The 14,150-nt window shown below is 33.4% G+C and overlaps 1 long non-coding RNA gene across 1 annotated transcript; it reads right to left on the bottom strand.

The window, feature by feature from the left end:
* Nucleotides 1-151: 151 nt before the first annotated feature.
* LOC112905458 lies at nucleotides 152-1,027 on the bottom strand. The gene is made up of 3 exons (XR_003231820.1): nucleotides 714-1,027; nucleotides 260-445; nucleotides 152-191 (listed from the first exon to the last, which is right to left on the bottom strand). It is a non-coding gene; the product is annotated as an uncharacterized LOC112905458 (long non-coding RNA).
* Between the last annotated feature and the right edge of the window lie 13,123 nt (nucleotides 1,028-14,150).

Raw genomic sequence — 14,150 nt, 5'->3', positions numbered from 1 at the left:
CTTAAAACAAAATGAACAAAAATAAGCATGCAAAATAAAAATTAATTCAAATAAAATAAACTTCAAAAAAGAACATGTAAAATAAAAAACTAATTTGAATAACATCAACTTAATGAATTCTAACAGCTAGAGCATGCAAGATAAAGAACTATTTCAACTATGGGGTCATCTTTGTCTTCTCCAACGTCGATCTGAAACAGATACGGTGGTAACAGATTAATAAAAAGCAATTAAAATTAATGATATCAAGTATTCTCACCTTAATTAACTATAGACTGTAACGCTCCAAAGTTTGCAAGGTGAAAAGCAAACCAAATGCAGGACTGTAGACAATTTGTTTCAACGGTTTTCAAATCTGCAGATGTCTACCTTCTGCAGGTCCAAAATTAACTGCATAATGTTGCAAGGTTAAGATGCTTCAATTCCTTCTCATTTGTTGGGCAATCTACAAAAACAGGCAAGAAAAAATAATTAATAACTACTTTAAAAGCTAGAAAATTAGTCATATTTTAAAGTGACAATGTGGAGGTAAAAGTAGACAAGTGGCAGGTAAAATAATAGAAACATAATGTACCATTTATTAATCAGTATAATAGACAGTTGTTATATTGAAAATTTAGATATTTTTTTGCAGAATCATTTGACTCTCATATTAAAATAAAATATACATATAAATAGGATAAGATAAAATTAATGATATCAAGTATTCTCACCTAAATTAACTATAAACTGTAACGTTTCAGTTTACAACTGGGAAAAGCAAACCAAATGCAGGACTGTAGACAATTTGTTTCAACGGTTTTCAAATCTGCAGATGTCTACCTTCTTGCAGCTCCAAAATTAACTGCATAATGTTGCAATGTGAAGATGCTGCAATTCCTTCTCATTTCTTGGGGAATCTACAGAAACAGGCAAGAAAAAATAATTAATAACTACTTTAAAAGCTAGAAAATTAGTCATATTTTAAAGTGACAATGTGGAGGTAAAAGTAGACAAGTGGCAGGTAAAATAAAGATGAATAATGTACCATTCATTAATCAGTAAAATAGGCAGTTGTTATATTGAAAATTTAGATATTATTTACATATTTAATACTTCTTTTTCCCTATCATTTAACTTTCATTTTAAAATGAAATATATGTAATAAATAGGATAAGATAAAATTAATGATATCAAGTATTCTCATCTTAATTAACTGTAGACTGTAACGTTCCACAGTTTGCAGATTATTTAATTGTAGACTGTTAGGTTTGCAAACAAACACATCAAAAGCATCAGTTACTTCAGTAGTATAAAAATTATAACTGCAATTCCTTTCCATTTGTTACACAAGAAATACTAATTAATTGCCACTTTTAAAACAAAATTTGGCACTAAATACGTCCGCTACTGAATTATTTATGGTTAAAATAGAGAAAAAGAAATAGACCAAAAAAAGCGCACGTTAAATTGCGATTAGATGCAAGGTACCTATTCAAGTATTAAAGGGGATGATAATGTAAAAAAGTACGTAGAATTTAATGTTGCCTTCAGATTTCGAGCGCGATACCAAATACGTCCGCTACTGAATTATTTATGGTTAAAATAGAAAAAACGAAGTAGATCAAAAATAACGCACGTTAAATTACGATTAGTTGCGACCCACCCACTTAAGTATTAAAGAGGATGATAATGTAAATAAGTACATAGAATTTAATGGTGCCTTCAGATTTCGCCACTGAATTGTTTATAGTTAATATAGAAAAAAGAGCACACAAGTAGAAAAAATTCGATAAGTTTAGTTATCGTTCTAAAGCTTGTACGTGGTAGAAGTAAAACTTTGTTAATAAAATTCTTCACCGGACATATGCAATGTTGCATACATTTGCTTGCAGGGGTTGCATGTGAATGATGCTGAACTACTTTCTACTTTTGTATTTAATCATTTTTTTTATCTTAAGATCCACAAAAATTAAAAGTTGAACCATCAAAAAAATGTGAAAATACCAACTAAATACCAAATTATCGAATGAAAACTGTTTTTGCATTGGACTATTGTTAATAAAGTATAAATGCTTTTTGATACAGTTACTCCGTGTATTATTAAGAAAACTTTCCTTTTTATAAACCTACGCTATACATATGGTATATAGAATGAGAGAATGGAATTATCAATTATCAAACATAATTTTTAAAATTCTTAAAGGTGTTGGTGTATTCATTCAATTTAAATCGTGCCAATAACTGACAAGAATTCTATAGATAAAGATTAAAATTGAAATATAATTCGACAAAAATTAATTTTTTTTGTCATAAAGCGAGGGCTAGAAAGACAAAACACATACACATCTTCTTACTTTTTTTATAGTTATAGAAAATTATATTTCCTTTGCACTCGTGTCATGACCCGTTTACAAAACAACAGTGCAACAGTTACAAACAAAAAACTTAAGAATTTACCTATTTGGTTGTTTTTGTTCTTTTGAAAGTATTTTTAAGAAGCTGTTGTTGTGTAGGTACTAATTTCTTTATTTTCGCGCACTGACAAGTTGTCATCAGTTGGAAGCCATTGGCGCCTTTGTCCGGCTTCGGAACAAATCAGCGTCCCGACACTGTCGCCACGCATTCCGGCCCCAGACAAAATACGTGTCCATTTTTAACCCCAAAAGGTTTCCGTTCAACCCTCGGCGACGTGTATCACACGTACCAAAACGAGACGACAGGCGTTTATCTTCAGTAGCGTCGTTACCATGAACAAAAGAGAAATCATTATGAACCGAATAAATACTGAATTTTAATAGAATGTTAGAACTGTTAGACTTGCTTTTATAATTACTATATACGTATCTATTTAAGTATAGGATAGATAAAAAGAAAAAGGAAGTTTCTTTTAGGGTTGTTAGAGTTCCGTGTACCTCATGAGGAAAAATGGTACCCTTTTAAAATCACCGACACCACTTTGTCTCAGTGTCAACTTTCGTCGAGTAAACTTTTATATCGTAATGACACTCACGTTATCCAAAAGTTACCATTCAATAAATATTGACATATATGAAAATTTTCGGGAAAATATATTTGATAAACTGCGACATAACTCCAGGCCAGTCTAATTATCAGGAGATCAAAAACATGCTTTTTTAATTTTGCGTATAAGATACCTATCATCAAGAACAAATAAGTGTGCCAGAAGTATATTCAACCCACGTTACTTTAATTATAATTTGATAATTAAAATATTAAAACTTTTTACAAACATGTGGTAAAATTGTCGATAATCACAATAGCCTAAACCTTGCAAAAATGTATAGTCAAGATAAAGAAATATTCGTGTTTTTCTTTTATGCATGAATTAATTTTGAGGAGTATGAAACTTCCAATCAGTTTCTGGGAAATATCAGTAGCCAAATATCTATTCGCAGATATTTATTAAAGTATTTGTATACTAGTATCATATCTGCGAAAATTTAAATTCTAAAGAAATATGTATACATTTATGATTTTATGACAAAATTTAGAACCTTACTTGAACTTCCTTTTATTATGATTTAATTTAATTTACTACTAACCCTTACATGCAACTTGGTCCGCGCAAAGCTATTTCTAATAGTTTACAATAAATACAAATATTATAACTAAGTAGCTCAGATCAGTTCTGATAACCTTCTTTAACGCTTTTAAGGTTCGATCAAAACTAGGTTTCAAATATTAGTCAGTACAGACAGAGAGATTTAATTTGTTTTAAAGGTCGTTTGTGTTTTAATAGCATACAATGACCATATCATCATCATCATAAGGTCGTCAGTCCTAAGACTGAGTGGATACGTCTCTCTGCTAATCTTCGCATTTTCCTAAAACTAGAACAACCCACATCCTTAACTGTTTGCGAACAGTAATTTAATTTAGGTCTACCTCCACTTCTCCTAATTCCTGTTTCTGCCTCTAATATGTCTCTGACTAGACTTTCATGCCTGAGAAGGTGCCCTACCAACCTATCTCGCATATTTCTTATTGACTTTCATAGTGTTCCGTTCTACTATTCTTTCTAATACATCTTCATTTCTAACCTTCTCTATCCACGATATCCTCAACATTCGCCTAATAACACCACATTTCAAACGCTTCTAACCTTTTCTTTTCCGCCGCGCCTACTGTCCATGTTTCGCATTCATACACCGCCGCGTTCCAAACATACACCTTTAAGAATTGTTTTCGAATTAACCGTTCGCAAACACAGAAGTGACTTTTATTTATTTAAGGCGATACCACTCTGCGCTATCCTCTGCTTTATATCCCTACTACTCCTTTCGTTCTGACTTATCTGACTTCCTATATACCTAAAATCAGCCACTTCTTCTAATTTTTCGTCCCTTATCTTTATATTCGATCTTTCCTTACTTTTTCTTCCCTTGTTTTGTGTTTTGTTTTACTTTTATTTACTTTCATACAGTACCATTTTGTCAGTACAGCTTCAATTTTAATTAAAGTTATCTCTAAGTCCTCCTTGTTAGACAATGACCACAGGGGTTTAAAAAGCAGTTACAGACAGCTCTAGTTAATTTTCGTGTAGATGTTGCGGTTGGAAATTTTGTGAAATCCGCGGATGTTTCGCAATTGTCGCAACATCCTTCGTATAAATCATAAGCAAGTATTAATTGTATTATTATTATTTAAGTAGATAATAAAATTATGTATTACATAAGGAGCGTCACTACACTATTCTCTTCTAATTTAATTCGGCGACGCCACTGATTCTTTTTACAAATTTAGACCTAAATAGTTGGTGGTTACACAGCGTAGTGTTCGCACCGCTTATTCCTTTAACAAGATGTGTAGTTGATGCGGCGTCTGGATCAGATCCAGATGCATCGGCGATTTCTTGGTCTCTAGCGTCGCGGCGCTTACTCAGTTAATCACCAACTACTACTATTACTATTACTACTGTCACTAATGTTACCGTCGTTTTAGTGCGTGATTTAAACAATATGACTCACCTTAAGGTTGCTGTCAGAGTGAGGCCCCTTTCGCAAAGGTAAATATATGACTTCAGTGTGATTGTCCTTTTTTTCTTTTGGCAACTTTAGTGTGGTGTTGACATGGATACGAAGGAAATCTGAAAAAATGTCAAAATTAGGAAAACGTTTTTGGAAAGATATTATTTTTATTTTATGATTTCTTGAATATTTTTTCAAAATAAAGGAAATAAATCTTTTAATACCTAGTATGGATCGAATTGTTTTTTTTAAGATACTTTTTCTTTAGATACTTTTTAAAGTGAAAATTTAATCTTGATTAGTTGAATTTCATTTTTAATTGAAATCGTTATTTTATTAGTCACATACTTTGTTAATATTCGTAATGTAATATTAGTAAAGTATTATGTACCTATATTAATTTTTTTCGCATTAACATTCAGTTTTTCTAGCATAAAAATAAATTAAATTTTGGTATTCATGAATAGATATTGTGTAAATAAAATAACTGTAATTAAACTTTAGGTTGATAGGATATCGTAGGCATGAAGTTGTAGTTAAAGACATATTTGAAACAGATACAGGAGTTAAGAGGAGCAGAGGTAGATGTAGATTAAATTAGATTACAGATAAGGATGTGGGAGTTTTAAGGAAATGCGAAGATTAGCTCAGGATAGGACTAACGATCTTATAATGCTTATGATGAAATAGAAAAAAAGCACGTTTTTATAAAACAAAACCTTATTTGTAGGGATTGTAGGCATTCCATTGTAACTCCTTTGACCGAAAAGTTGTATTGAATATACGGCAAAGGATACGGTGGTAAATAAATAACTAAAAAAAAAACTAATCCTTAATTTCCGCAAACACTTTTTTGAAGAAGAAACACGTGTTTCGCTCAGTTTAGATAGAACTAAGTTTCAGTTATGAGTTGAGAAAATATTGTTCATAATCGAAGTGGATGAAAAGTGTGTGAGTTCTTTAAAAACCTGTTATTTACTTACCCCTCTATTATTCCTCTTTAATGTAACAGTGAATTAAAAAAAGAAAGACCGCCCAACTAAAATCAAATTACCAAATTACGAGATTTTACTACGTTATAGTAATCAGGACATGATTTTATTTTTGAACAAAAAAAAAATTATAGGTATATTCTTCTTTTTTTCGTCGACTAAAAACATAAATAAGAAAAATTCATGGCTTTCTTATCGCTTCTTATTTAACCTTTATATATAAGGTCGTGCTACAAAACTGACAGTAAATGTCGGATGGGGTAGAAATGTACCCCGGACTTATAATAACTAATATTATAAATGCGAATGTAAGTTTGTTTGTTTGTCCGCTTCTCACGCCTTAACTACTCAATCGATTATCATGAAATTTTTTTACAAACATTGTTAAGGGTACAGAAAAACACATAGGGTACCTTTTAACCAGAAAAAAATATTGTTCCTGTGAGGTAGAAAACTTAGTTTTATGTGGACGTCGATCATCTATAACATGTATCTAGGACACCAACGCGGATTAAATCTAATAAGTTTGTATAAGGGAAAGAAAAATTAACCTTCTAACTCTCTAAAACATATTTATTCCAAATCAGGAAGTAATCTTGTATTTCGCAATCGATGCAAATGTTTGTTTGTAAATATTCTACACATACATGCTGATTTCAAGTCCCAAATTTTCTCCTTCTTTCCAGGTTTAGCAATGTTGCTCACAGATTTGATTCCTCACATTTCACACAAAACAATTCTCATATTTTACCTAATGTTTAAATTATTTTTTCATGGCATTGTACGGGTGCGAAACATGGACAGTGGGCGCGGCGGAAAAGAATAGGTCAGAAGCGTTCGAAATGTGGTGTTATAGGCGGATGATGAGGATATCGTGGGTAGAAAAGGTTAGAAATGAAGGGGTATTGGAAAGAATAGGAGCCCAGAAGACTCTACGGAAGTCAATAAAAAATAGGCGAGATAGGTTGGTAGGACACCTTCTCAGGCATGAAGGTCTAGTCAGAGACATATTAGAGGCAGAAACAGGAGTTAGGAGGGGTAGAGGTAGACCTAGATTAGATTACTGTTCGCAAATAGTTAAGGATGTGGGCTGTCCAGAAATGAAGAGGTATTGGAAAGAATAGGAGAACAGAGGACTCTATGGAAGTCAATAAAAAATAGGCGAGATAGGTTGGTAGGACACCTTCTCAGGCATGAAGGTCTAGTCAGAGACATATTAGAGGCAGAAACAGGAGTTAGGAGGGGTAGAGGTAGACCTAGATTAGATCACTGTTCGCAAATAGTTAAGGATGTGGGCTGTCCTAGTTTTAGGGAAATGCGAAGTTTAGCTCAGGATAGGAAAGAGTATAGGTACGTGTCCAACCCGCCTGACGACCCTATGATGATGATGATGTGGAAATAAATGTTAAACTTATATATGTAAATAGACATATACATTTAAACTGATATTTAAATGTGTACCTGATAAATTAATCGATGTACAAATTGATCGGTTATTTGTTAATTAATCAGTTTTCTATTCCTTTGTAGCACCTACTAAAAATAATCACACACATGTTATGAAAAATAAGAGTACATACATGTAACATTTTAAAAATGAAACAACAGAAAGTAGGACAGAAATTAGGTCGTGTGTCTTATTTACGTTAGTTTAATTACACCTGTTGTTATTAGCTAATACATTTACTGTGTATTTGGAGCCTCTCCTTTATACAATGTAATAAGCTTCTAGTAAACAACAGTTTAAAATAGTTCGGGCATTCGCCTATTTTCTATATGTATACAACACAAGCAGTTTAATTATTTATTTATCACTTTAACTACCCAATTTCCACCTTTGACGTAAAATATGAATAATAGTATTTTAAAATAAATAATCAATTCAGGTCTAAACAGTACTCGATAATCTTGATTGAATGCTGAGGTCTAGGATTCGTATTTCGAAGTAACATAATTTGGGAGGAGGAAGAGGTAAGGGGCAGCCCCAGAATTTTAAAATAATTTTTTACAGGCACAGCAATTTTTTGATTCATTATTGATCAACCCTTATTTATATCAATTTAATCGGTAAAGGTCTAGATGATGGCCCCCACCCACGTAGGGGGTGGGATCGAGAGAGGAGGTCTCCCCCACCACTGTACCATAAAAAGTTCATGGCGGTCTCACCCCCATAAAAAGTTATGGGGGTTGAAAGTTGATTATTTTGACAATTTTCATACATTATAATTCAAATAAAATTCAATAAAAAAAATATTTTCAAGCGGGTGGAGGTGGGGGATCGAAAGAGGGTGGTCACTTGAACAAAACCTGATAACCTACCCTATTGATAAAGATATTTAAATAATGTTTTATATAACTTTCTCAATATTTTTATGTATTTTTCATTAGTTTTACCTTTGAATATTGTTTAAGAATGACTATATAAATATTTACATGCCTAGAAATGTATAAAAATTGGCATATTTATTAAATTTGAGCACCCATAACTTTTTATGGGGGTGAGACCGCCACGAAATTTTTATGGGACAGTGGTGGGGGAGACCTCCTCTTTCGATCCCCCCATCATCTAGACCTTTACCATTTAATCTTCTAATTCAAGGTCAATGTAGCTTATAGTATTAATAATGCATTGTTTCTAGCTGAGTATCGGGAAATAGCTTTTTATCACCTGTACAGTACCGGTGAATAGCTTCTCAATCAGTCGGTAAAAGGGTGGGTAACGACGTCGGTTTTTTATACATTGAGTTTCACTACTTTAGTCATTATAAAATAAATATATTTTGTAAAGCTATAATAAATCTTGTGAACCGCGGCTTAACCACCCTTGATATTATTTTACAAATAAATTATAGGTGCCTTGTTAATTTTAGTCCAGGTTACCTTAAACTTATTAAGAATTTTCGAGACAGCACGGCCTAAAATCACTTCAGTACCAAAAGTACATTAATTTAATTGGTGTCGAGTTGAAACGTAATTCCAGATACTTAACTTAATCTGATGAAATGTGACAACAAGAAATCGTGGACTGTTTAATGAAATATCTATTTCCAAATATACAACTCTTTATTGCTTTAGCATCCGTTCCGAGAATAAACACGCAAAAAGTGTCTATCCGCCTTTAAACACACGACCGATGCCTAAACTTTCTTACTCTCTAGTTGTGGATGAGCAATTTGTACCCTTGTGTGTCGCAGAAGTTATTTGTGGAGGACGGTGAACTTCGTTTGGTTTTTAATTTTCCGACCAGGTGTCTGACATAACTAACTTATTTACAGACTGCAAGCAAATGATCGTTAAAACTATTTCGACTCGAATTTTAAGGCGTTCCACAACTACTAACGTTAAAAATTATTTATTTAATCATATACAGGCAGTTCTAGTTGCTATTTTCTCTGTAAATGAATAAAAAATCAAACTCACAAATGCAAGAATCAAATTCAAATTCCAGAGAAGACAGAAGCTTTTTGCAATAAAAAATATCTATATATATACGCACATTTATATAGAGTTATTGAAAATATTTGTTGTGATATATTTGAGGTACAAGGTGCAAAATATTGTTATTGCTTTTCGATAAATGTTTGCCTGAGGTGGCAATCGATAAGGCGGCAGGTTTGCATCTTTGATAGCCGAAATGACGTCGATAGGAAGGAAAAACCTTTGCTCCAAACTCAGTTTAAAGCGGCGCTCATTTAAGGGTAGCACTTAGGTTTTCAAAATATTATACATATACGAGGGTGGATTGATAAGTTTCCGGCCTGACCAAGAAAAACAAGGTTTTTAAAAATTTTTTTTTTTTATTTCTCAACATAATCTCCTCCAAGGCTGATACATTTCTCATAGCGGTGTTCCAGTCTATTAATGCCATCTCTATAGACTGATTCGTCAAGCTCCTCAAAATAACCATTTACAGCTTCGATTACTTCTTCATTGTCCGCAAATCTCTTACCGCCCAGCCATTTTTTGAGATTAGGGAACAGAAAATAGTCACTCGGGGCTAGGTCTGGAGAGTAAGGAGGGTGCGGCATCAATTCAAACTTTAGATCGTTGATTTTAGCCGTCGCAACGATTGACGTGTGCGCTGGTGCGTTATCGTGATGAAACAAGATTTTTTTCTTCGCCAGATGAGGTCGTTTAATTTTCACCTCGTGGCTCAAACGTTGCAATAAGTCTGCGTAGTATTGACCAGTGATAGTATTACCCTTTGCAAGGTAATCAATGTATATAATACCTCTTGCATCCCAAAAAACAGTAGCCATAACGTTGTTCGCCGAAAAAATTGTTTTTGCCTTCTTTGGAGTTGGTTCCCCTGGTCCAATCCACTGTTTAGACTGTTCTTTGATTTCAGGAGTGTAGTGGTGGACCCACGTTTCGTCAACGGTTACGAATCGACGCAAAAATTCGCTTGGATTACGCTTATACAATGACAAATTTGCGGTAGAAATGTTTTTTCGAACCAATTTTTGGTCGACTGTTAGCAAACGCGGCACCCATCTTGCACAGAGCTTTTCCATATGCAAATGTTGGTGCAAAATATGTTGCACACGTTCATATGACATCTTACAGGTCTCAGCTATCTCACGCACTTTCAATCTGCGGTCTCCCAGCACTATTTGATGAATTTTTTCGATCATATCTGGAGTTGTGACCTCAACGGGGCGTCCTGAGCGAGGCCCATCAGAGGTGCTCACACGACCCTTTTTAAACTCGGAAACCCACTGCTTAACGGTTGAATATGACGGGGAGGATGTCCCCAGTGTTGAGTCCATCTCTTTTTTAATTTCCTTCGGCGTTAACCCCTTCAAATAAAAGTATTTGATGACAGCACGATTTTCCTGCTTTTCCATTTTTACGAAAACCACAGAGGCGTCTTGTTCAGCGTGCTGTCAAACCTACACTAGGAAGGAGATCGGGCTGAAACTATAGCTACAAGCTATCCAAGGATGGTACTATAGAATGTCACCTCAAGGTAGGCCTAGTGGCGTCATCTCTTGGTTAGGCCGGAAACTTATCAATCCACCCTCGTAGATTATTACCAATGGATGGTATTTTGTGATATATATTTTTCTTGAGTTTGTTTGGTTCGTCCCATTCACATAAAATTAACTGTTATTAAAGTTCGATTTTCAGCATGTACTCGTTAAGGCAATGAATACATGCTATTTTTACGGTTAAACTGTTCTATTAAACAGTATAGTGGCATCCCCACAACCCGCCGCCCTTCGAACGAGCTGTTCACCCCTCCCTTAGACCGGCACTGTCAAATTTTGCAAAAAACGTAAAAAAAAGAATAGGCAATTATTAAATGAAAAACTGTGGATAATCCAAATGAGTCTAATTTTCGTCCTATGGAAAATTTCCGCTTTGATCGGTGTAAACTCAAAGCCAAACTAGGGGTTTTAAGTTTTCTATTACTATTTAAAAAAACAGCTAATGTTTCGTCCAAATTGTCGGGTTTTTTCAAAGCTAGATACTATTATTATTTGTTTTAGAAATTATTTTCAAAGACAATGACCAAGAAGCCGTGAATCAAATAATAATAACTAAGTACGTCGGCAATGAAAGCCTAATACATTTATTTATTTTTCAAGACTAATTTTTATAGTATTTTCTTTATATAACGAATTAATTAATGTGGTTGTTTTCGAATACGTGCTATTACAATTTAGCGAGTCCATCTGCTGTACTTCTCCTATCAGTCAGCTTGACCAAGGATTTCCTAGCTTTTATATTATATTCAAAACGATTTTTATCGTAGAAAGGAAAACTATACGGTTTTTCCTACGCCATTTTGCTATAATAAACAAAATTACTACAATAATGCATGTTTCAGTCTATAGCTTTCAATTTGTAACACAAAAATTATGTTTGATCTTCTACTCGTTCGTCGATATGGAAAAGTGGATCCCCCCATTTTTGTAGCAAAGATCTTTTTTTTCTCAAAATTTAACATCATAGAAAGCAAGAATTCATTTTCAATTAATATTTCATATTAACCACTATTAAAAATGTCAAAGTGTTTCTATACAGTATATACTGTAATAAACAACCAAAATGTAAAGAATTCTGCACTTTTACTTAAAAGCGTTCGAAACACACAATTTATAAAAACTTGTATTTGCAATATTTATTTTCTTTTCATAAATTAAGACAGACGAAGGAATTCGGATCGAACAAAATAATTTTCATTAAACAGGTGTGTACATTGTAAAGATTGGAGAGTGATTATGGCACGTTATTGATGTTTAAGTTTAGCGATCTAATAGATCGCATTAGACATTTTAAAAATCGACTAGCAGCAGCATCTAAAACACAAAAGCGTCTCGACGATCACGTGTAGGGTACCCATAAACGTTCAGAAACGGAAGTTCTATTTTTGTCCACGCAAAAAGTCACTGCTCCATTCTGAAATTTCTTTCTACGTTCTAGACAACCTTTCAAGAACTATGTTATCCTAAATATTCTACTAAAAGTTCTACTTACTTAATTAATTAATTAACTAATGATTGTTATTAGCTTAAAGTAAATCTAAAGAAAGAAATAAAATAATTAATTTACAATACTAAATAACAATTGATAGGTGATAAAATTGTTTTGTAATTAAAGTAGTAAGCTAGATTCCTTTGTAGAGGATTTGATATTTTGAGAATTTTTATTTTTTCTGGTGTAAGTTTTGTTGTAAGAAATTTTGCTATATTAAACTCAAAAAATATTAAAAGATCCATAATTTAGTACCTCGATTGTTACAGCTAGTTCAAAATTTCATGAGCCTTCACATGCACGAAAGGCATGACGAATACTACATTGACTCGTCTGCTAGAGGTAGTTCAGCATGACATGAGCCTTCAAATACGACAAAAGCGACGCTTATAACATTCATATTGTGTTTACATTTATTACATTCTATAATTCTATTGATTTTACTATATCTCTCAAGCTACAATATACAACCAGGGATGGAGATGGAGATGTAGATAAACTGTGCTAAATTAATATAGGAAACACTTTGACATTTGATAGTGGTTAATATCAAATATTAATGTGAAAATTCGTTTTGTTGTTGTTGTATTGACTAATGTTCATAAGATTGTTAACTACTTCTGCGTGACAAAATATATCATCATCATCGTAAGGTCGTGAAGCCTAAGACTGGTTGGACACGCACCTCCTCTCTTTCCTATCCTGAGCTAATCTTCGCATTTACCTAAAACTAGAACTACCCATGTCCTTAACTATTTGCAAACAGTAATCTAATCTAGGTCTATCTCTACCCCTCCTAACTTCCGTTTCTGCCTCTAATATGTCTCTGACTAGACCTTCATGCCTGATAAGGTGTCCTACTAAACTATGTCCTCTATTTCTTATTGACTTCCATAGAGTCCTGTGTTCTCTTACTCTTTCTAATAACTCTTCATTTCTAACCTTCTCTACAACACCACATTTTGAACGCTTCTAACCTTTTCTTTTCCGCCGCGCCTACTGTCTATGTTTCGCTGTTTCGCACCCGTATAGCGCCGTGCTCCAAACATACACCTTTAAAAACCTTTTTCGAATTTCTAAATTAACCTATTCTGCGCTATCCTCTGTTTTATATCCTACTACCCCTTTCATCCTGACTTACGTCTAAGCCTCGCACCTTTGTGATCATCCGGAAAGGGAACTTAAATTGGTTATTAATTACAAAATTACAATTAACATTAAAAAGTGCCTTTTTTAAAAAATACATGTTATANTAAACATCGTAATTTTGTAAGCGATTATTCGAAATTCAGAGTATTTTTACATCAATAATATTGCACAGAAAAAATAGCAAGCCATATTTACGGAACAACCTGATTTCCCAAATCTGTTCAAGGTAGTGTTACTTTTGCTGTCGGTTTCGGCCACTTCAGCATTTATAGAAAGAGTATTCTCTGTTATGAAAGCAAAGTGGCGGGACGACAGGAATAAAGCTTCATTAAAACGAACTAATAATGAATTTTTAGTTTACTGAAATCTTTGTTTGCCATGTTTAGAGGCTATTAATGTATTTAAGAGCGACAGCAATTTGTTACTGGCTGCTAGGTGTAACAAAAAATATGTTTATAAAAACAAAAAATAAAATACTTTATTTTTATGCTGAGTACTTTTTTTAAAACCTTTTAGTCGAGAAATACTTTATGTAAAGCCTGAAAAGGTGGCAACCCTA

Source organism: Agrilus planipennis, unplaced genomic scaffold, assembly GCF_000699045.2.
Source record: "Agrilus planipennis isolate EAB-ADULT unplaced genomic scaffold, Apla_2.0 scaffold34, whole genome shotgun sequence".
Taxonomy (NCBI): domain Eukaryota; kingdom Metazoa; phylum Arthropoda; class Insecta; order Coleoptera; family Buprestidae; genus Agrilus; species Agrilus planipennis.
This window is presented reverse-complemented; position numbering and strand designations above follow the sequence as displayed.